This window comes from Bos indicus x Bos taurus, chromosome 1 (assembly GCF_003369695.1).
Source record: "Bos indicus x Bos taurus breed Angus x Brahman F1 hybrid chromosome 1, Bos_hybrid_MaternalHap_v2.0, whole genome shotgun sequence".
Classification (NCBI taxonomy): domain Eukaryota; kingdom Metazoa; phylum Chordata; class Mammalia; order Artiodactyla; family Bovidae; genus Bos; species Bos indicus x Bos taurus.
In genome coordinates this window covers 156,766,374-156,788,320 of record NC_040076.1, presented here as the reverse complement: position 1 = coordinate 156,788,320, position 21,947 = coordinate 156,766,374, and the positions used below count along the sequence as shown (strand labels likewise).

Here is a 21,947-nt window from a genome sequence, read left to right as displayed (position 1 = left end):
AGAAAAGGCAGACGAACCAGAGATCAAATTGCCAACATCCGATGGATCATGGAAAAAGCAAGAGAGTTCCAGAAAAACATCTATTTCTGCTTTATCGACTATGCCAAAGCCTTTGACCGTGTGGATCACAATAAACTGTGGAAAATTCTGAAAGAGATGGGAATACCAGACCACCTGACCTGCCTCATGAGAAATTTGTATGCAGGTCAGGAAGCAACAGTTAGAACTGGATATGGAACAACAGACTGGTTCCAAATAGGAAAAGGAGTACGTCAAGGCTGTATATTGTCACCCTGCTTATTTAATTTATATGCAGGGTACATCATGAGAAACGCTGGGCTGGAAGAAGCACAAGCTGGAATCAAGACTGCTGGGAGAAATATCAATAACCTCACATATGCAGATGACACCACCCTTATGGTAGAAAGTGAAGAGGAACTAAAAAGCCTCTTGATGAAAGTGAAAGTGGAGAGTGAAAAAGTTGGCTTAAAGCTCAACATTCAGAAAACGAAGATCATGGCATCTGGTCCCATCACTTCATGGGAAATAGATGGGGAAACAGTGGAAACAGTGTCAGACTTTATTTTGGGGGGCTCCAGAATCACTGCAGATGGTGATTGCAGCCATGAAATTAAAAGACGCTTACTCCTTGGAAGGAAAGTTATGTCCAACCTAGATAACATATTCAAAAGCAGAGACATTACTTTGCCAACAAAGGTTCGTCTAGTCAAGGCTATGGTTTTTCCTGTGGTCATATATGGATGTGAGAGTTGGACTGTGAAGAAGGCTGAGCGCCAAATAATTGATGCTTTTTTTTTTTTTTTTTATCTTGGAAAGATTTTATTTTATTTTTTATTTTTTTTAATTTTATTTTTAAACTTTACATAATTGTATTAGTTTTGCCAAATATCAAAATGAATCCACCACAGGTATACATGATACTTTTGAACTGTGGTGTTGGAGAAGACTCTTGAGAGTCCCTTGGACTGCAAGGAGATCCAACCAGTCCATTCTGAAGGAGATCAGCTCTGGGATTTCTTTGGAAGGAATGATGCTGAAGCTGAAAACTCCAGTACTTTGGCCACCTCATGTGAAGAGTTGACTCACTGGAAAAGACTCTGATACTGGGAGGGATTGGCGGCAGGAGGAGAAGGGGACGACAGAGGATGAGATGGCTGGATGGCATCACTGACTCAATGGACGTGAGTCTGGGTGAACTCCAGGAGTTGGTGATGGACAGGGAGGCCTGGCATGCTGCGATTCATGGGGTCGCAAAGAGTTGGACAAGACTGAGCGACTGATCTGATCTGATCTGATACACCAGCCTATCAAGCTACAGGAAGGGCTTGTGTAATTTTGAAATAAGGTTCTTTTTAATTCAGATTCAGAACAGTCACTCAGTTGTGTCCGACTCTTTGGGACCCCATGAATCTCAGCAGGCCAGGCCTCCCTGTCCAGCACCAACTCCTGGAGTTCACTCAAACTCACGTCCATCGAGTCAGTGATGCCATCTAGACATCTCATCCTCTATTGTCCCCTTCTCCTCCTGTCCCCAATCCCTCCCAGAGTTAGAGTCTTTTCCAATGAGTCAACTCTTCACATGAGGTGGCCAAAGTACTGGAGTTTCAGCTTTAGCATCAGTCCTTCCAAAGAACACTCAGGGCTGATCTCCTTTAGAATGGATTGGTTGGATCTCCTTGCAGTCCAAGGGACTCTCAAGAGTCTGCTCCAACACCACAGTTCAAAAGCATCAATTCTTTGGCATTCAGCTTTCTTCACAGTCCAACTCTCACATCCATACATGACCACTGGAAAAACTGTAGCCTTGACTAGAAGGACATTTGCTGGCAAAGTAATGTCTCTGCTTTTGAATATGCTATCTAGGTTGGACATAACTTTCCTTCCAAGGAGTAAGCGTCTTTTAATTTCATGGCTGCAATCACCATCTGCAGTGATTCTGGAGCCCCCCAAAATAAAGTCTGACACTGTTTCCACTGTTTCCCCATCTATTTCCCATGAAGTGATGGGACCAGATGCCATGATCTTCGTTTTCTGAATGTTGAGCTTTAAGCCAACTTTTTCACTCTCCACTTTCACCTTCATCAAGAGGCTTTTTAGTTCCTCTTCACTTTCTGCCATAAGGGTGGTATCATCTGCATATGTGAGGTTATTGATATTTCTCCCAGCAGTCTTGATTCCAGCTTGTGCTTCTTCCAGCCCAGCGTTTCTCATGATGCACTCTGCATAGAAGTTATATAAGCAGGGTGACAATATACAGCCTTGACGTACTCCTTTTCCTATTTGGAACCAGTCTGTTGTTCCATGCCCGGTTCTAACTGTTGCTTCCTGACCTGCATACAGATTTCTCAAGAGGCAGGGAAGGTGGTCTGGTATTCCCATCTCTTTCAGAATTTTCCATGGTTTACTGTGATCCACACAGTCAAAGGCTTTGGCATAGTCAATAAAGCAGAAATAGATGTTTTTCTGGAACTCTCGTGCTTTTTCGATGATCCAGCAGATGTTGGCAATTTGATCTCTGGTTCGTCTGCCTTTTCTAAAACCAGCTTGAACGTCTGGAAGTTCATGGTTCACATATTGCTGAAGCCTGGCTTGGAGAATTTTGAGCATTACTTTACTAGCATGTGAGCTTACTTAATAAATAAATTTAACAAGGCTGTGCGTGGCCTTTCTCTAGTTATGGTGCAGCGAGCAGGGGCCACTCTCGGTGTGGCGCCCAGGCTTCAGAAGGTGGAGCTGAGGCTTCAGGAGGTGCAGTGTGAGGGCTCAGCAGTTGCGGCTCCCGGGCTCTGAAGCACAGGCTCAACAGCCATGGAGCACGGGCTTGGCTGTTCTGTGGCATGTGGTATCTTCCCAGACCAGGGATTGAACCCATGCCCCCTGCACTGGCAGGCAGGTTCCTAACCACTGGGCCACCAGGGAAATCCCTGAAATAAGGTTCTTGAATACCACTGTGGCACGTCTCCCCACAGCAATAGCCCTCAGACACTGACAGCCATTTAATGAAATATCTATCAACAGTCAAAGTGCCCCTAAACTCTCACAGATCTACTGTGTACAAGACCTTGCTGAGTAATCTGTTCTACACTTAGACTCTGAAGAAGAAAGCCATGTGCAAGAAGGTACACTTTGCCCACATACAGGGAATGAACCACAAGTGTCATCCATGAACGCTGCTCTGTAGATGTATAAGATCAACGTTCCCAGACTCACAGACAAACTTACGGTGAGCGAAGGGGGAGGGATAAATTCAGAGTTTGGGACTGGTGAACAGAAGCACTTTGACGTGCAAAGGGAGAAACCAAGCAATTGTGCTGCTGCAACCGAGAAAACCCTTTATCCAGAAGGATCTGAGAAATCCTCTGATAGCCACTCCCACACTCAAGGCAGATAAAGGGGAACAAGACAACAGGTCTTGATCCAGGATGCTTGTGAACTGCGTGCAACTCTTCATACACGAGGCTGGTACCCTTCTCCTAACCGTGGATTCCAAGGCTGCAACAAGCCAGATCTGAGCACACTGGCAAATGAAGTGACTGCCTTTGTCAACTGAAGTGAATCCCTTATCAGTGGTGATGCTTCAGAAATACCCCAGGAGCATCAATCGGCAAGTGAGATTACTCTGGCATGTGATACTTTAGCTAAAACACTGAAAACCTCAGACAGCTCCTCACCTCCAAGCCTGGCAGGTGAGACAGACACCAGCAGAGGAGGGAACATCTATGTCATCATTAGAGACCAGTCCACACTCATCACTGGGGCCCACGCCCTCCTTCTTTTCAGCATTCACATCCTGTGGCCAGCCCGATTCCAGAGTGCCTCAATGTGCACTGCCTCTCAAGGCTACTTCTGCCTGTGTTTCCTCTCCACGCACTGAGCCGGGTTAAGCCTAGCCCTTCAGGCACTTGGGCAGGATTGCTGAACCAGCCTGATGCAAGCCTGCTCAAATGAGCTCCCCAACCTTGGCCTGGCCCAGAACATAAGCCTCCCACTACCCTGTGGCCAGAGTCAATCAGCTGCAGGACAATATCCAGGAAGACAAACCTTCTGGCAAGTGGATAAATTCAGTCATGGAGCACACCTGGAAGTTTCAGGAGCCGTGTAACAGAAGAGCAAAGCTGGGTATAGACAGCTATGAGTATGCGTATCTTAAAGCTATAGCTCTCTTTAGTCCCCAGCATCCAGGTTTTTGAATCCAGCATTCTAAAACTAAGATCATGGCATCCTGTCCCATCACTTCATGGCAAATACATGGGGAAACAATGGAAACAGTGACAGACTTTATTTTCTTGGGCTCCCAACGCACTGCAGATGGTGACTGCAGCCATGAAATTAAAAGATGCTTGCTCCTTGGAAGAAAAGCTATAACCAACCCAGACAGCATATTAAAAATCAGAGACATTGCTTTATCAACAAAGGTCTGTCTAGTCAAAGCTATGGTTTTCCCAGTAGTCATGTATGGATGTAAGAGTCTGACTATAATTAAAGTTGAGCACTGAAGAATTGATGCTTTCAAACTGTGGTGTTGGAGAGAACTCTTTGAAGAGAGTCCCTTGGACTGCAAGGAGATCAAACCAGTCAATCCTAAAGGAAATCAGTCCTGAATATTCACTGAAAGAACTGATGCTGAAGCTCTAATACTTTGGCCACCTGATGCAAAGAACTGACTCAATGGAAAAGCCCCTGATGCTGGGAAAGACTGAAGGTGGGAGGAGAAGGGGACAACAGAGGATGAGATGGTTGGATGGCATCACTGACCCGATGGACATGAGTTTGAGTTGGCTCCGGGAGTTGGTGATGGACAGGGAGGCCTGGTGTGCTGCAGTCCAAGGGGTTACAAAGAGTCAGATACGACTGAGTGACTGAACTAATCCAGATTTGGCCAGCACAAGCCAGATTTTAAGATTAGAAGAAAAGCAGAGATGGAGTTGGAGGATTGTGTTCAGAAAACCTACTTGGAAGACACCTACTGACTGGCCCAGATCCTCAAACCGCCTGCGGGCACTCAGGCTGATGAGCACTAACATAACCAAAGAACACTTTTTACTGGTCACATGGGCAATGCTTCCATAGACAGCATAATCCCCTACATCCTTAAGCAGATGGCCGAGCATAACAGCCGGATAACTGATGCCAATCTACAGAGCACACCACACACCTGCTGAGGATGAGAAGCACAGGGATCCTCCCAGGGCCGCTCAGATACAGAGAAAATGAAGTAGCGGTATTTTTGCACATGCAAATATTTCCAGTATGTTAGTCATTTTCCACCTGGTTTTTTCTTACCTGTTATGATTCATACATTAGCAACTAAAAGACTAATAGGATTCTTTCCTGTAAGAAATGTTCTAATGCCTTCTGATGAAGCAGCAGATTTTTGAAACAATCTTTTAACCCAGTTTGTATTTAGAAATTGTCAGAGCACAAAAAACAAAAATTTTATAATGTCAGAGACTAGTATTAAAGAAAACTTTCAAGATAAGTCTCTTGAAAAACAAAGAAGCCTTACTTGTTGTTATTGTTGTTTAGTTGCTAAGTTGTGTCTGACTCTTTTGGGACCCCACGGACTGTAGCCCACCAGGCTCCTCTGTCCATGGGATTTCCCAGCCAAGAATACTGGAGTGGGTTGCCATTTCCTTCTCCCGGGAATCTTCCTGACCCAGGGATAGAACCTGTGTCTTCTTTACCATGGAAGCACCAGTGAAGCCCAAATTATATTCCATGGTAAATTCCAATTCATTTTTTAAACACCTTAAGATAGACATTTGCAAATAATTTGCCATTAACATTTCATTGAATGCTCAACTTGTCACCTAAGAAGTTTTATGAATAGTGTTAAGAACACAGTAAAGTAAGTAGATAAGGATGACAGAATTCAAGCCAATATTCTCCTGACCTCTTCCAAAGAAGAATAAAGCCAAAGGATCATAAGCCCTTTTGCCCCATACTTATTATAATAATTTGCATTAATAGTTTGTGATGGTTTTCTCATTACATTTAAGAAAGCAGTTATTGCCTATTAAGAATAGCTGTTCTTTAGCAAAAATAAAATCGTTTAGACAAGATCTGATTTTAAAATTTCAAGTAGTTAGATAACCTATGCTTTTACTTATTATATGTTAATTAGACTGTATTCAAACATGTAGATACATTTTTTAAAGTACTGCCCCTAAAATTATTCCTACTTTCCAAATTTTCACTTACCCTTGCCATTATGATTAAGTATTTAGTGGAAATAAAAATCAATACTACAAGTTGAAATAAGGAAAGTATGTAAAATTACACTAAAACTCTTGCATGCTTCAGTTCAGTCACTCAGTCATGTCAGAATCTTTGCGACCCCATGGACTGCAGCACACAAGGCTTCCCTGTCCATCACCAACTCTGGGAGCTTGCTCAAACTCTTATCTATTGAGTCAGTGATGCCATTCAACCATCTCATCCTCTGTTGTCCCCTTCTCCTCCTGCCTTCAATCTTTCCCACCATCAGGGTCTTTTCCAGTGAATCTGTTCTTCGCATCAGGTGGCCAAAGTATTGGGAGTTTCAGCATCAGTCTTTCCAATGAATATTCAAGACTGAGTTCCTTTAGAATGGATTGGTTGAATCGCCTTGCAATCCAAGGGACTCTCAAGAGTCTTCTCCAACACCACAGTTCAAAAGCATCAATTCTTCGGTACACAGCTTTCTTTGTAGTCCAACTCTCACATCCATTCATGACTACTGGAAAAACCAAAGCTTTGCCTAGACGGACCTTTGTCGGCAAAGTAATGTCTCTGCTTTTTAATATGCTGTCTAGGTTGGTCATAGCTTTTCTTCTAAGGAGCGAGCATCTTTTAATTTCATGTCTGCAGTCACCATCTGCAGTGATTTTGGAGCCCAAGAAAATAAAGTCTGTCACTGTTTCCATTGTTTCCCCATCTATTTGCTATGAAGTGATGGGACTGGATGCCATGATCCTCGTTTTTTGAGTGTTGAGTTTTAAGCCAGCTTTTTCACTCTCCTCTTTCACTTTCATCAACAAGCTTTAGTTCCTCTTCACTTTCTGCCATAGGGTGGTATCATCTGCATATCTGAGGTTATTGATATTTCTCCCGGCAATCTTGATTCTAGCTTGTGCTTCATCCAGCCCGGCACTTCGCATGATGTACTCTGCATGTAAGTTAAATAAGCAAGGTGACAGTATACAGCCTTGATGTACTCCTTTCCCGATTTGGAACCAGTCTGTTGTTCCATGTCTGGTTCTAACTGTTGCTTCTTGACCTGCATACACATTTCTCAGGTAAGATGGTCTGGCATTCCCACCTCTTTAAGAATTTCCCACAGTTTGTTGTGATCTACACAAAGGATTTGGCATAATCAATAAAGCAGAAGTAGATGCTTTTCTGGAATTCTGTAGCTTTTTAATGATTGAGCAGATGTTGACAATTTGATCTCTGGTTCTTCTGCCTTTTCTCAATCCAGCTTGAACATCTGGAAGTTCATGGTTCATGTACTGTTGAAGCCTGGCTTGGAGAATTTTGAGCATTACTTTGCTAGTGTGTGAGATGACTGCAATTGTGCAGTAGTTTGAGCATTCTTTGGCATTGCCCTTCTTTGTGATTGGAATGAAAACTGACCTTTTCCAGTCCTGTGGCCACTGCTGAGTTTTCCAAATTTGTTGGCATATTGAACGCAGCACTTTCACAGCATTATCTTTTAGGATTTGAAACAGCTCAACTGGAGTTCTATCACCTCCACTAGCTTTGTTGGTAGAGAAGCTTCCTAAGGCCCACTTGACTTCTCATTCCAGGATGCCTGGCTCTAGGTGAGTGATCACAGCATCGTGGTTATCTGGGTCGTGAAGATCTTTTTTGTGCAGTTCTTCTGTGATTCTTGCTGCCTCGCGTGCTTACGACTTGTCTTTATTTTGTTGTGTTGGGTCTTAGTTGTGCACACAAGGTCTTCGTTGCATCACGTGTAACCTTTCACTGTTGCACACAAATTCTCTAGTGTGGCACACAGGCTCAGGAGTTGCCGCCCAGGCTCCAGAGTGCACAGGCTTAGTTGCCCTGCACCTGTGGGATCATAGTTTCCTAATATAGAGCGACAGAAAATCTATTAGTGTTTGCCTATGACCACGGGCAGGGTGGCTGGAAAGTAGGGAATGACTTTTAGTAGTTATCAGGGCTTATTTTCAGAATGACAAAAATGTTCTAAAATTGATTGTGAGAATCATTGCAAATATTTGTGAATATCTTAAAAAACAATGATCTGTATACATTGTAAATGGGCGAATTTATGGTATGTGAATTACAACTTAATACAGTTGTTATTTATTTTTTAAGAAAAAAAAAAAGGTAAATCATGAGGACCCTTCATGTTGTGCTTTTATAATCACACCCGCCTTCTTCCCACCCCTCCCAATCCTCTTTTCTATTTAGTGGCAATCGTTACTTTGCCTTCTATTTCAAAATTCTGCTATTTAAAAAACGTTACCTAAGTTAAGAATGATGCTAAAGCTGAAACTCCAGTACTTTGGCCACCTCATGCGAAGAGTTGACTCATTGGAAAAGACTCTGATGCTGGGAGGGATTGGGGGCAGGAGGAGAAGGGGACGACAGAGGATGAGATGGCTGGATGGCATCACCAACTCGATGGACACGAGTTTCAGTGAACTCCAGGAGATGGTGATGGACAGGGAGGCCTGGCGTACTGCGACTCATGGGGTCGCAAAGAGATGGACACGACTGAACAACTGAACTGAACTGAAAGTTAAGATCATACCCAAGGTAACCTTTTGGGATTAACTTTTTTCACTCAACATAATTTCTTGGCGATTCCTCCAAGTTGTTACCTGTATCAATAGTACATGTAGTACATGTACTACTACATATAGTAGTGTGTTTATGCCAATCCCAAACTCCCAATTCATCCCTCCCCCTTTCCTCCCAATAACCATAAATTTGTTTCCTATATCTGTAACTATTTTGTAAATACATTTGTACCATTTTTTGTTTCAATATGCATTTCCTTGATGGATAGTCTTGTTAAACACCCTTTTCTGTGCTTCTCTGCCACCTGTTTATCCTTGTCAGTAAAATGTCTGTATATGTTTTTGTTCATTCTAATCAGACTGCATTTTACTGTTGAGTTTGTGATGCTCTTTCATTGTTTAGAATACTAGTCCTTCTACTGTACAGCACAGGAACTCTACTCAATATTCTGCAGTAACCTATATGGGAAAAGAATGTGAAAAAGAGGGGATATACCTATAACTGATTCACTTTGTTATGCACCTGAAACACAGCATTGTTAATCAACTACAAGCCAATGAAAATTTTAAAATTAAAAAATAAAACAGTAGCCCTTTGTCGGATAGATGTTGTATTAGCTTCCCAAGGCTGCTGGAGCAAATCACCACCAACAGTGTGTCAATGGAAATGTACTCCCTGGCAGTTCTGGAGACATGAAGCTCAAAGGGAAGCTGTCAGCAGGCCTGCTCACCCTTTGGAGAAAGGCCATCTTCTGCCTCCTCCAGCTCCTGGTGGCTGTGGGCATGCCTGCGCTTGTGGCCCCTGCTCTCTTTGCTCTGTCCTCACCTGCTCTCCTCCCTGTGTCTCCCTGGTGACTGCATCGCTGCAGTCTCTGCCTCCGTCTTCATGCTGGCGTCTCTTCTCTGTATGTATTTGTCAAATTTCCCTCAGCCTTTTTCTTACAAGGAAAATTGTGTTAGCATTTAGGGCCCACCTGGATAACCTAAATAATCTCCTTATCTCAAAAGCCTTAGTTTAATTACATCAACAATGACCCAAATAAAATAACATTTACAAGTTCCAGGCATCAGGACTTGATATTTTTAAGTAGCCATTATTCAGTCAGTCATGAGTGATTTGTAAGCATATTTCTCCCAGTCAGTAGCTTTTTAAAATCCTTTTAACAGGATCTTTCACAGGGCCAGAGTTTTTTTATTTTGATGAGGTACAGTTTATCAATATCTCCATTTACGGATCATCTTTAGGCATCCAGTGGATGTGCTCATTTGAGAAGCAAACAGGTGAGACCCACCTATTTTGGCACCAACTGAAGAGTCCTGTGTGCAAACACAGTCATTACAGGAGGAAATGTAGGCTGGAACAGAAGTGAAAGAAAATTTATGCCCTCTTTAATCTGTGAAGGCCTTGATAGCAAGTGGGCAAAATAACACAGATAAAGCTATATTTTAAAAGGCAAAAACCCTATTAACTTTGTCTTTTGTCACTTTGGGAAGTGATGACAGCCATCTTGCTCTGGCTTTAAAAGAGCAAAGGAATTAAAATCAAACTGAATCTTGAGGAACAAACTAACAGTACTTCTAGACAGATTATGAACTGGAGAAAATCTGTATCTATAAAAAATGTTAATGCAATAATTGATGAAATTTGCATACAGGCTGTAGGTTAGGTGACAGTATTGTACCAGAGTAAGTTTTTGACTTTGATCATTGTGCTAAAGCATGTAAGAGGTCATTTTTTCCCCAGAAAATACATAAGGTTTTTAAAATTTTATTGAAGTACAGCTGATTTACAATGCTGTGTTAATTTCCGCTCTACCTGGTGGCTCAGATGGTAAAGAATTCGCCTGCAACGTGGGAGACCTGTGTTCAATCCCTGGGTCAGGAAGATCCCGTGGAGAAGAGAACGGCAACCCACTCCACTATTCTTGTCTGGAGAACACCAGAGACAGAGGAGTCAGGTGGACTACAGTTCATGGGGTTGCAAAGAGTTGGACACGACTGACCGACTTTCACTTTTGATTTACAATGCTGTGTTAATGTCTGCTGTACAGCAAAGTGACTCAGCTATATGATATATATATACACATCCTTTTTCATATCCTTTTCTATTACAATTTATCACAGGATACTGCACACAGTTTCCTGTGCTATACAGTAGGACCTTGTTGTTGATGCATTTTCTATATAAAATAGTTGAGGGCTTCTCAGATGGTGCTAGACCCACTCCAGTGTTCTTGCCTGGAGAATCCCCGGGACTGGGGAGCCTGATGGGCTGCTGTCTCTGGGGTCGCACAGAGTCGGACACGACTGAAGTGACTCAGCAGCAGCAACAGCAGATGGTGCTAGTGGTAAAGAACCTTCTTGCCAATGCAGGAGACATAAGAGACATGAGTTTGTTACCTGGGTTTGGAAGATCCCCTGGATGAGGGCATGGCAACCCACTCCAGTACTCTTGCCTAGAGAATCCCATGGCCAGAGAAGCCTGGCAGCTACAGTCCATAGGGCTGCAAAAAGTCAGACATGACTGAGTGACTTAGCACAGCACACATATAATAGTTTGCATCTGTTAACCCCAAACTCCCAATCCAACCCTTCCCCACCACCCCTTCCCCTTCGAAACCACAAGTCTGTTCTCTTCCTCTGTGGGCCTATTTCTGCTTTGTAAATAAATTCCTTTGCATCCTATCTTGGTGGTTTGACCTGAGGTGACCCTGCCCTGGAGTCTACAGGCTCTATGGTAGGGCTAATGGCATCCTCCCGTAGGGTTCCCACCAGTGGGCAACTCCCAGGACCGCAGCTGCTAGTGCCTACATCCGTGTGGCAAAGCACTGCCAGCCCACGCCTCTTCAGGAGACCCTCCAACACTAGCAGGTATGTTGGGTTCAGTCTCCTCCCCGCCTGGGTCCTAGGAGCCCAAGACTTTGTGTGTACCCTCTAAGAGTGGAGCCTCATTTCCCCCGGTCCTGTAATCCAACCCCACTGGCCTTCAACATCAGATTTCCTGGGGGCTCCTAGTCCCTTTGCCTGTATCCCCAGGCTGGAAAGCCTGACGTGGGCCTCAGAGCCTTCACAACAGTGGAAGAGCTTCTCTAACATCATTGTTCTTCACTTTGTGGACCACCCACTTGTCGGGTATGGGATTTAACCTTATTATGATTGTGCCCCTCCTACCATCTTGTTGCAGCTTCTCCTTTGTCTCTGGACGGGAGGCATCCCAGCATCCTCCTGTCCATAGTTGTTCAACAGCTAGTTGTGATTTGGGTGCTTTCTCAGGAAGAGATGAGCATGCGCCCTTCTACTCTGGCATTTTAACCAATCAGCTCTCAGGCACCTGTATTTGTATTTTAGATTCCACATATAAGGGATATCCTATGGTATTTGCCTTTCTCTGCCTGACTTAGTACGATCATCTCTAGGTTCATCCATGTTGCTGCAAATTTTCATTCTTTTTATGACTGAGTAATATTTCATTGTATATATGTACCACATCTTGTTTATCCAATCCTCTGTTGATGGACACTTAGGTTGCTTCCATGTGTTGGCTACTGTAAATAGTGTTGCTATGAACATTGAGATACATGAGGTATCTTTTCTAATTATAGTTTTGTCTGGGTATATGCCCAGGAGTGGTATTTAAGTGGTAGGAGAACCATGCCTCTAATCTACTTTCAAATGGAGTAAACCTGTTTCCAGGTGGAGGTGGGAAGGTAGGTCACTCTCCAAAAAGGGTTTAGAACCCAAGTGGTCAAGAAGGTGAGCAGCCAAAGACACCAGGTGCCCTAGAATCGGTGGCTTATCTCAGTGGTTCTCAGATTTGGCTGAATCACTTGGAAGCTTTTAAAAATGCCTAGTGTCTTAGCATCACTGCATCTCTCTACTCACCTAATCAAGACATGCGGGGATGGCCCTAGAGGGTAATTTTCACTATCCCCAGGTGGTCCCAAGGCAGGGTTTGCCAATCAGTGTCTTAGAGTGTTGCTCCTCAAAGTGTGCTCTGCATAGATCACCAATAAATAAGCAACACCTGGGAACTTGTTAGAACTACAGAATCTGGGGCCTAACCTCAAATATACTGAGCCAGAAGCTGCATTTCAACAAGACCCACGGGTGATTTACGTGCACTTGCTTCCCTGGTGGCTCAGCGGTAAAAGAATTCGCCTGCAATTCAAGACGCCTGCAGAATTCCATCCCTGGGTGGGGAAGATCCCCTGAAAGAAATGGCACCCACTCCAGTATTCTTGCCTGGGCAATCTCACGGACAGAGGAACCTGGCAGGCTTCACTCCATGGGGTCACAAAGAGTTGAACTCAACTTAGCCACTAAACAACAACAAAGAATCTGATGAATATCAGAACTACCAGAGAACTAATAAACACGAGAAAGAAGGCGAGTCGTGGAGGCACAGTAAGGTCCGTGCCTGTTTTTACCAAGTTCCCCCAGTGAAAGAGTTTCAGTATCGACAGTCTCAGTCAATCTCTTAGGTTAGACAAAATTTGCCTTCCCTCTGGGCACAGGTCCGTTCTTCCAATCTGACGGGGTTTGCCAACCGCTGTCAAAAGGCACACGCGCGCAGCTGCGATTACAGGGCTGGACGCCGGCGTCCTGCCCTGAGGCCGACTTCCGCTTTTTGTGCCGCTGCTCTCGCGGTCACGTGACTATCACAGAGCGGAACGGGAAGGGCCTGCAGAGGCTGCCGGAGACGACTTTGCTGTTTCTGTGAGATAAAGAGATGAACAAATCTCCCAGAGCCAGGGGTCCGTGCAAAGGCAGGTGTCATCCACCTTCACACTCTTCCTAGGATAACGACAAACGGACTTGTTGGGAGGATTGGGGTGTGAGAACGACGAGGAAGAGACAGAGGCTGGGGGAGGGTGCATAAGAAGCGCTTAGAGGAGATGGAGCCAATTTCAGGGCCTCTTAATTTTACTGTGAAAAGTGAAAGTGTTGGTCGCTCAGTCTGTCCCGCTCTGCAACGCGCCAGGCTCCTCTGTCCCTGGAATTCTCTGGGCACGAATACTGGAGTGGGCCATTCCCTTCTCAGGGGGCTCTTCCCAACCCAGGGATCAAATCCAGGCTCAAACCCAAGTTTCTAGAACATTACTGTTCTCAAACTTCGGCGGTGGGAAAGGACAAGGTGTGAGCACGAGGGATTAACACCTAGGGCCTTGAGAGTCAACTTTAGAATTTAAAAGAAGGGTCTAATACACCTTGGCCAAGAACTGAATTCCTAAATATCCAGAGGGAAGAAAAAAATGGTTTTTACAGGTAACAGTTGTTGCATAACTCAAATGGCATTGTAAGAAAAACTTGAGAGTTCAAAACGAGAATTGCTGTTAAATATTTAGCCCTCGAATCAATTTCGTAGGTTTGGGGCTACACTTACTTGCCTACTTCTGAGTTCCTCGGGTGAAGGTTGTGGACCAGGTACCACCTAAGACCCCTTCCAATTCAGTTCCAGTTCTGTGACCCTTTATGGCTGGAATTCGATTTAGTATGCTCCAAGTTACTACCGGGCTTCCCCAGTGGCTCAGTGGTAAAGAATCCACCTGCAGTGCAGGAAACATGGATTCTATCCCTGGATCTAGAAGATCCCCTGGAAAAGGAAATGGCAACCCACTGCAGTATGTCTGCCTGGAAAACCCCATGGACAGAGAGTCTGGTGGGCTACAGTCCATAGGGTTGCAAATAGTCAGACACAACTGAGCAAGTAAGCATGTGAGCACCTTAAAAGGAATAATATACTATTTAATACCCTGCCACTGAGGCAGTTTAATAGGATAATCTACAAGTGTCCTGAGTCAACCATGCTTTATTTTTATTTTATAACTTTATACTAAATCATGACCAAAGTCTGAAATTAAGAACACTGCATTTCTCTTTGAGCAAAACAATATTTAAAACACAATGCTGGAACGTAATGTCAGCATTTTTTCCTGTTATTTCACATTGCACATGAGGCCAGTATACTTTATCGTGTAGCTAGCCACGCTCATATAATAGCACTCCCGTAGATAGTCCAAACACTAGTGTGGGGTTTCACAAGTGTGTGGGTATCTCTTGCCTATTCTAAACACCATGTTCTGGTTGTCATACCTGCTTTGCTGTTTGCCTCTTTCTCATTGTCAGCCCCTCCCTTATTCTGACACATGGTACTATCTTAGTCAAAACTGACCTTTTCTTGGGGTGGGAATGGATGGATAAATTAGCAGTTTGGGGTTAACATACACTCAACTACTATACGTATAATATAACCAACAGAACCTACTACTTTGCGATAACCTACAATGGAAAAGTGGAGAAGGCAATGGCACCCCACTCCAGTACTTTTGCCTGGAAAATCCCATGGACGGAGGAGCCTGGTAGGCTGCAGTCCATGGGGTCGCTAGAGTCGGACACGACTGAGCGACTTCACTTTCACTTTTCACTTTCATGCATTGGAGAAGGAAATGGCAGCCCACTCCAGTGTTCTTGCCTGGAGAATCCCAGGAACTGGGAAGCCTGGTGGGCTGCCGTCTATGGGGTCGCACAGAGTCGGACACGACTGAAGCGACTTAGCAGTAGCAGCACAACGGAAAAGAATCTTTAAAAGAATATATATGTGTATAACTGAATCACTTTGCTGGACACCTGAAACGAACACATTGTCAATCAACTATACTTACTTCAATTTAAAAAAAGAAAAAAACTGACCTTTTCTCAGTCCACATGTCTATAGTCTTTTAGCGGTTTGTAGGGCAAAAAAGATCATATTTATTGGATGAAACATTTCCAAAAGAAATTATAAAGTAGCAACATTAAATGAAATTAAAATTTCTAAGGGTAAGCCAAAATGTAAATACTCTATAATATTTTGTATAACAGAAACAAAAGTTGAATAACCATGCTTCTCAAAAAAAATGGACAGAATTGAGTGTATGTGATTCAGAAAGTTAAAAAAGTGAAAAGAAAAATTTATCAACAGGAAGCTGTGCGCTTACTATTAGTTTCACTTTACAAACACTGGAGTGAGTGGGCACTGGAAAAGGAGAGGAACTGGAACTTCAGAGTTTCAGAGTTTCAGGACTTCGCATGTAATTTCAAAACAATCTCTGACATTGTTTTCTCTCTCTCTCCCTTGTGCTGGAATAACTGCCATATGACTCTAACTGGTAGTTAAATTAGGGAGGTGAAGGGATTAATAAGGTGAGGCAGCAACATGTGGGAGAAAAAATAAAAGAAATCACTTCAAGCAGCTGTGAGACTTTCAATAAAGCACTTAATTTCCCAGATCTACAATTTTAAGGAGATTGAACTAAACAAACCAGTTTTATTCCAACTTTAATGTTTTTATTATTTCTTTAATGGTTATTACATCAACACATAACACAAAATCAAACTTTGCAATAAAATAGCATAATGTTAGTGACTTGTGTTTACAACATAAATCCCTAATGAAAACGACACATGCCTATGACAGTCCTAACAAATGGGTAATGACATTATTTCCCCTAAGTAAAATACTAACTCAGAATCCTTCTCAACACAAAATTCAGATAGTCATCGCTTCACTCATTCGTTCGTTCATTTATTAATTTGTTCATTCATTTATTCATGCAACAAATATTTATTCTCTGCCTCTTCTGAGTTCCACTGTAAAACAAGATATAGTCAGCCCCTGTCCTCAGAGAGTGTACACATTTTAGAAAAGACATTGATACAAGTAATTACAGCAAGATGAAATGTGGCATGAGAGGTGAAACCCTGTTTGCTCTACCTGGTTTAAAATTTAGACTCTCTTAAGATAGAAGTTTGGCGTGGGGTAGCTCCTCTCGGCCGCCGCCCCTGACCTCGGACGTGGGGTAGCTCCTCTCAGTCACTCCTGCGCCATCGCAGCTGGTTTTAGAAAAGGCAAAGGAACCAGAGATCAAATTGCCAACAGCCGATGGATCATGGAAAAAGCAAGAGAGTTCCAGAAAAACATCTATTTCTGCTTTATTGACTATGCCAAAGCCTTTGACTGTGTGGATCACAATAAACTGTGGGAAATTCTGAAAGAGATGGGAATACCGGACCACCTGACCTGCCTCATGAGAAACCTATATGCAGGTCAGGAAGCAACAGTTAGAACTGGACATGAAACAACAGACTGGTTCCAAATAGGAAAAGGAGTATGTCAAGGCTGTATATTGTCACCCTGCTTATTTAATTTATATGCAGAGTACATCATGAGAAACGCTGGGCTGGAAGAAGCACAAGCTGGAATCAAGATTGCCAGGAGAAATATCAATAACCTCAGATATGGAGATGACACCACTCTTATGGCAGAAAGTGAAGAGGAACTAAAAAGCCTCTTGATGAAAGTGAAAGTGGAGAGTGAAAAAGTTGGCTTAAAGCTCAACATTCAGAAAACGAAGATCATGGCATCTGGTCCCATCACGTCATGGGAAATAGATGAGGAAACAGTGGAAACAGTGTCAGACTTTATTTTGGGGGGCTCCAGAATCACTGCAGATGGTGATTGCAGCAATGAAATTAAAAGACGCTTACTCCTTGGAAGGAAAGTTATGACCGACCTAGACAGCATATTCAAAAGCAGAGACATTACTTTGCCAACAAAGATCCGTCTAGTGAAGGCTATGGTTTTTCCAGTGGTCATGTATGGATGTGAGAGTTGGACTGTGAAGAAAGCTGAATGCCAAAGAATTGATGCTTTTGAACTGTGGTGTTGGAGAAGACTCTTGAGAGTCCCTTGATCTGCAAGGAGATCCAACGAGTCCATTCTAAGAAGATCAGTTCTGGGTGTTCTTTGGAAGAACTGATGCTAAAGCTGAAACTCCAGTACTTTGGCCACCTCGTGAAGAGTTGACTCATTGGAAAAGACTCTGATGCTGGGAGGGATTGGGGGCAGGAGAAGGGGACAACAGAGGATGAGATGACTGGATGGCATCACCGACTCAATGGACATGCTGCTGCTGCTGCTGCTGCTGCTGCTGCTGCTAAGTCGCTTCAGTCGTGTCCGACTCTGTGCGACCCCATGGACTGCAGCCTACCAGGCTCCTCCATCCATGGAATTTTCCAGGCAAGAGTACTGGAGTGGGGTGCCATTGCATTCTTTGCAGTGGACATGAGTTTGGGTGAACTCCGGGAGTTGGTGATGGACAGGGAGGCCTGGCGTGCTGCAATTCATGGGGTCGAAAAGAGTCGGACATGACTGAGCAACTGAACTGAACTGAAGACAGAAGTTTAAAAAAATAGGTTACGGAATTTACATAGTTTCCCATATAAGCACTTCCACTCACATTAGGTATTTCTGTGACAGGGAGATTTTAAATGCTCTTTATAGCTGCTGCTGCTGCTGCTAAGTCGCTTCAGTCATGTCCGACTCTGTGCAACCCCATAGACGGCAGCCCACCAGGCTCCCCTGTCTCTAGGCAAGAATTTTGGAGTGGGCTGCCATTTCCTTCTCCAATGCATGAAAGTGAGAAATGAAAGTGAAGTCACTCAGTCGTGTCCGACTCTAGCGACCCCATGGACTGCAGCCTACCAGGCTCCTCCGTCCATGGGATTTTCTAGGCAAGAGTACTGGAGTGGGGTGCCATTGCCTTCTCCATCTTTATAGCTGAGCACACTGTTATTTCAATAATGGAAAAGTTTAGTCGGGCTTCCCTGGTGGCTCAATGGTAAAGAATCTGTCTGCAATGCAGGAGACCTGGGTTCAATCCTTGGGTTGGGAGCAGGGCATGGCAACCCACTCCACTATTCTTGCATGGAAAATCCCCATGGACAGAGGAGCCTAGCAGGCTACAGTCCACAGGGTCACAAAGAGTCTGACACGACTGAGTTACTAAGCACAGCACAGAACCGAGGTTCAATCATTAAGAGAGAAGGAGTATCAGGTGGGCAAGAGCAGTCTCTGCCTTTGTGTTTAACAGTTTCGTGTTTACTAGTTTTCTCAACTAGTAACATTCATTTTCTAATTCTCACTTGGCAATATTCATTTCCATATAATATAAATTTGTTAGATTGCTTAGTTATGAAATAACTGTTACCTAATTGTCCACAGCCCTATGTATACCTTTTCGTCTTTATTTGTAGACTACTATCAGTGTACTATAAATTATTTCACTTAAATGTGTTAGTCCAATCAAACTGCCATAATGAAACATTACATTCTTGGGGGGCTTATAAACAACAGAAGTTTATTTTTCCTAGTTCAGGAGGCTGGGAAGTCCAGGATCATGGCAGAGTCTACGTTTAGTGAGAGCTTCCAGGTTCATATCAGGCTTCTTGCTGTGTCCTCACATGGTGGCAAGGACCAGGGAGCTCTGTAGGGTCTCTTTTGTGAGCACATTAATCCTACTCATAAGGGCTCTGTCTTCTCCCAGAGACCCCCATTTCCCAATACCATCACATCAAGCATTAGGATTTCAACTATGAATTGGGGAGAACACAAACATTCAAACCATAGCAATAAGTAATTCCTGATATTTGAAGGAATAACGTACTTTACAAAAGAGATAAGGGAAATAACCACTTTCTATTATGATTAATTACTGCAGAACTCAAATTGTTTTGTGTATGTTCCTACTGTGGATTTTTTAAAGTATCAGAATTGGAGAGGGTGTGGAGAAAAGGGAACCTTCTTACACTCTTGGTGGGAATGTAAATTGATGCAGTCACTATGGAAAGCAGTATGGAGTTTCCTCAAAAAACTAAAAATAGAGTTGCCATATGATCCAGTAATCCCACTCCTGGGCATATACTCAGATAAAATTCTAATCTGAAAAGACATATGTGTCCCTATGTTCACAGCAGTACTATTTACAATAGTACTGAGCGAGTCAGTTCCTAGGCAGGGTGATAGGGAGTCCAGGGGTCCCCAAGGAGAGAGGGGTCTGGAATTATCAAGGAGGAAGAAAGGACAAACTTTTTTCCTTCTCTACATTCCTTAGGATTATATAACAATAATGTATTCTGCCTGAGGACAGTCTTTGGATTAAACCTTCTGTTACCTTAAAATGTAAATTATGGGAGTAGGTCTGATGAGGTCTTTACAACCTCCAGACATTCTTTGGATTATATAACCTCATTGTTAACACTAGCAAGCGGGTACTCTTTCTGCCCCCTTCTGATGCCTATGTCAGAAGCTTTCTCTATCTCCTTTATACTTTAATAAAACTTTATTACACAAAAGCTCTGAGAGATCAAGCCTCGTCTCTGGCCCCGGATTGAATTCTTCTCCTCCGGGGGCCAAGAATCCTGGTGTATTCGTGTGATTCAACAACAACCTTTCAGTACTTCCATGCCAAGACATGGAAACAACCTAAATATCCATCAAGAGATGAATGGATAAAGAAAATGAGATACATATATAAAATGGAATATTACTCAGCCATCAAAAAGAATGGAATAATGCCATTTGCAACAACATGGATGGACCTAGAGGTTATAAAACTGAGTGAAGTAAGTCAGACAGAGAAAAAACAAATATCATGATATTGCTTATATATGGAATCTAAAATATGATACAAATCAACCTATCTACAAAACAAAAACAAACTCACAGGTATGCAGAACAGACTTGTGGTTGCCAAGTGGGCAAGATGGATTGGGAGTCTGGGATTAGCAGATACAAACTATTATATATAGAATGGATAAACAAGGTCCTACTATAGGAAACTAGATTGAATATCTTGTGACAAACCATAATGGAGAAGAATATGAAGAAGGATATATGTATATGTATAACTAAGTTACTTTGCTGAATAGGAGAAATTAATACATTAGAAATCAATTATACTTCAATAAATTTTCTTAATTAGCATCATAGACATGTTAAAAACCTAAAAGAAAATGTATCAGCATTAGTGAAAAGAATCAGGAAGTCCTAGATAAGTCTAGCCAATCGTAATTCCATTAAACATATTTTAAGAAGGTGAAATTTGAATACATGACAAATTAAAGGGGTGGAAAAACATATTCCATGCAAATGAAAGCCACATGAAGGTTAGGATAGCTATACTTACATCAGACAAAATAAACTTTAAGCAAAAACTGCAAAAAGAGACAAAGAGGATGTTTTCATACCATATACAAAAATAAATGGAAACTGGATTAAAGACTTAAAATATAAGATCTGAAACTCCTAGAAGAAAACATAGGCAGTACACTCTTTGACATAAGTCTTAGTAAGATTTTTTTTAATGGATCTCCTTCAGGCAAGAAAAAGAAAAGCAAAAATGAATAAATATGACTACATCTGAAAACCTAAACTGAAAACTAAAAACTAAACTGAAAACCTCTGCACAGCAAAGGAAACTAAATGAAAATTCACCCTACTGAATGGGAGGACTGGTGCTGAAGCTCCCATACTTTGGCCACCTGATGTGAAGAGCTGACTCATTGGAAAAGACCCTGATGCTGGGAAAGATTGAGGGCAGGAGGAGAAGGGGGCGACAGAGGATGAGATGGTTGGATGGCATCGTCAACTCAATGGACATGAGTCTGAACAATCTCCAGGAGACAATGAAGGACAGGGAATACTGGAGTGCTGCAGTCCATGAGGTAGCAGAGTCGGACACGACTTAGTGACTGAACAACAAATGAATGGGAGACGATATTCGCAAAGGATATATCTGATTAGGAGTAAATATCCAAAACATACAAAGAACCCAGACAACTCAATACTAAAAAAAAATAACCCAATTGAAAAATGGGCGGAAGACCTGAATAGACATTTTCCCAAAGAAGACATACAGATGTCCAACATATGACAAGATGATCAACACTACTAATCATCAGGGAAATAATAGATCAAAACCACAATGAGATAGCACCTTGCACCTGTCAGAACGGCTCTTATCAAAAAGAGAACGAATAACAAGTGCGAGTGAGAATGTGGAGGAAGGGGAACCCCTCCTACACTGTTTGTGGGAAAGTAAATTGGTGCAGACACTATGGAAAACAGTATGGAGATTGCTTAAAAAATTAAAAATAGAACTACCATATGATCATGCAATTCCACTTCTGGTACTTTGAGGAAAAAACCACTAATTTAAAAAGATATATGAACCCCTATGTTCATTGTATATGTGTGTGTATGTGTGTGTGTGTGTGTGTGTGTGTATACAGTTGTGTCTGACTCTTTGCGACCCCGTGGACTGTAGCCTACCAGGCTTCTCCGTCCATGGGATTCTC

The 21,947-nt window shown here is 42.8% G+C and overlaps 1 pseudogene; it reads left to right on the top strand.

The window, feature by feature from the left end:
- Nucleotides 1-217: 217 nt before the first annotated feature.
- LOC113898316 lies at nt 218-5,183 on the top strand (annotated as a pseudogene).
- Nucleotides 5,184-21,947: the final 16,764 nt, after the last annotated feature.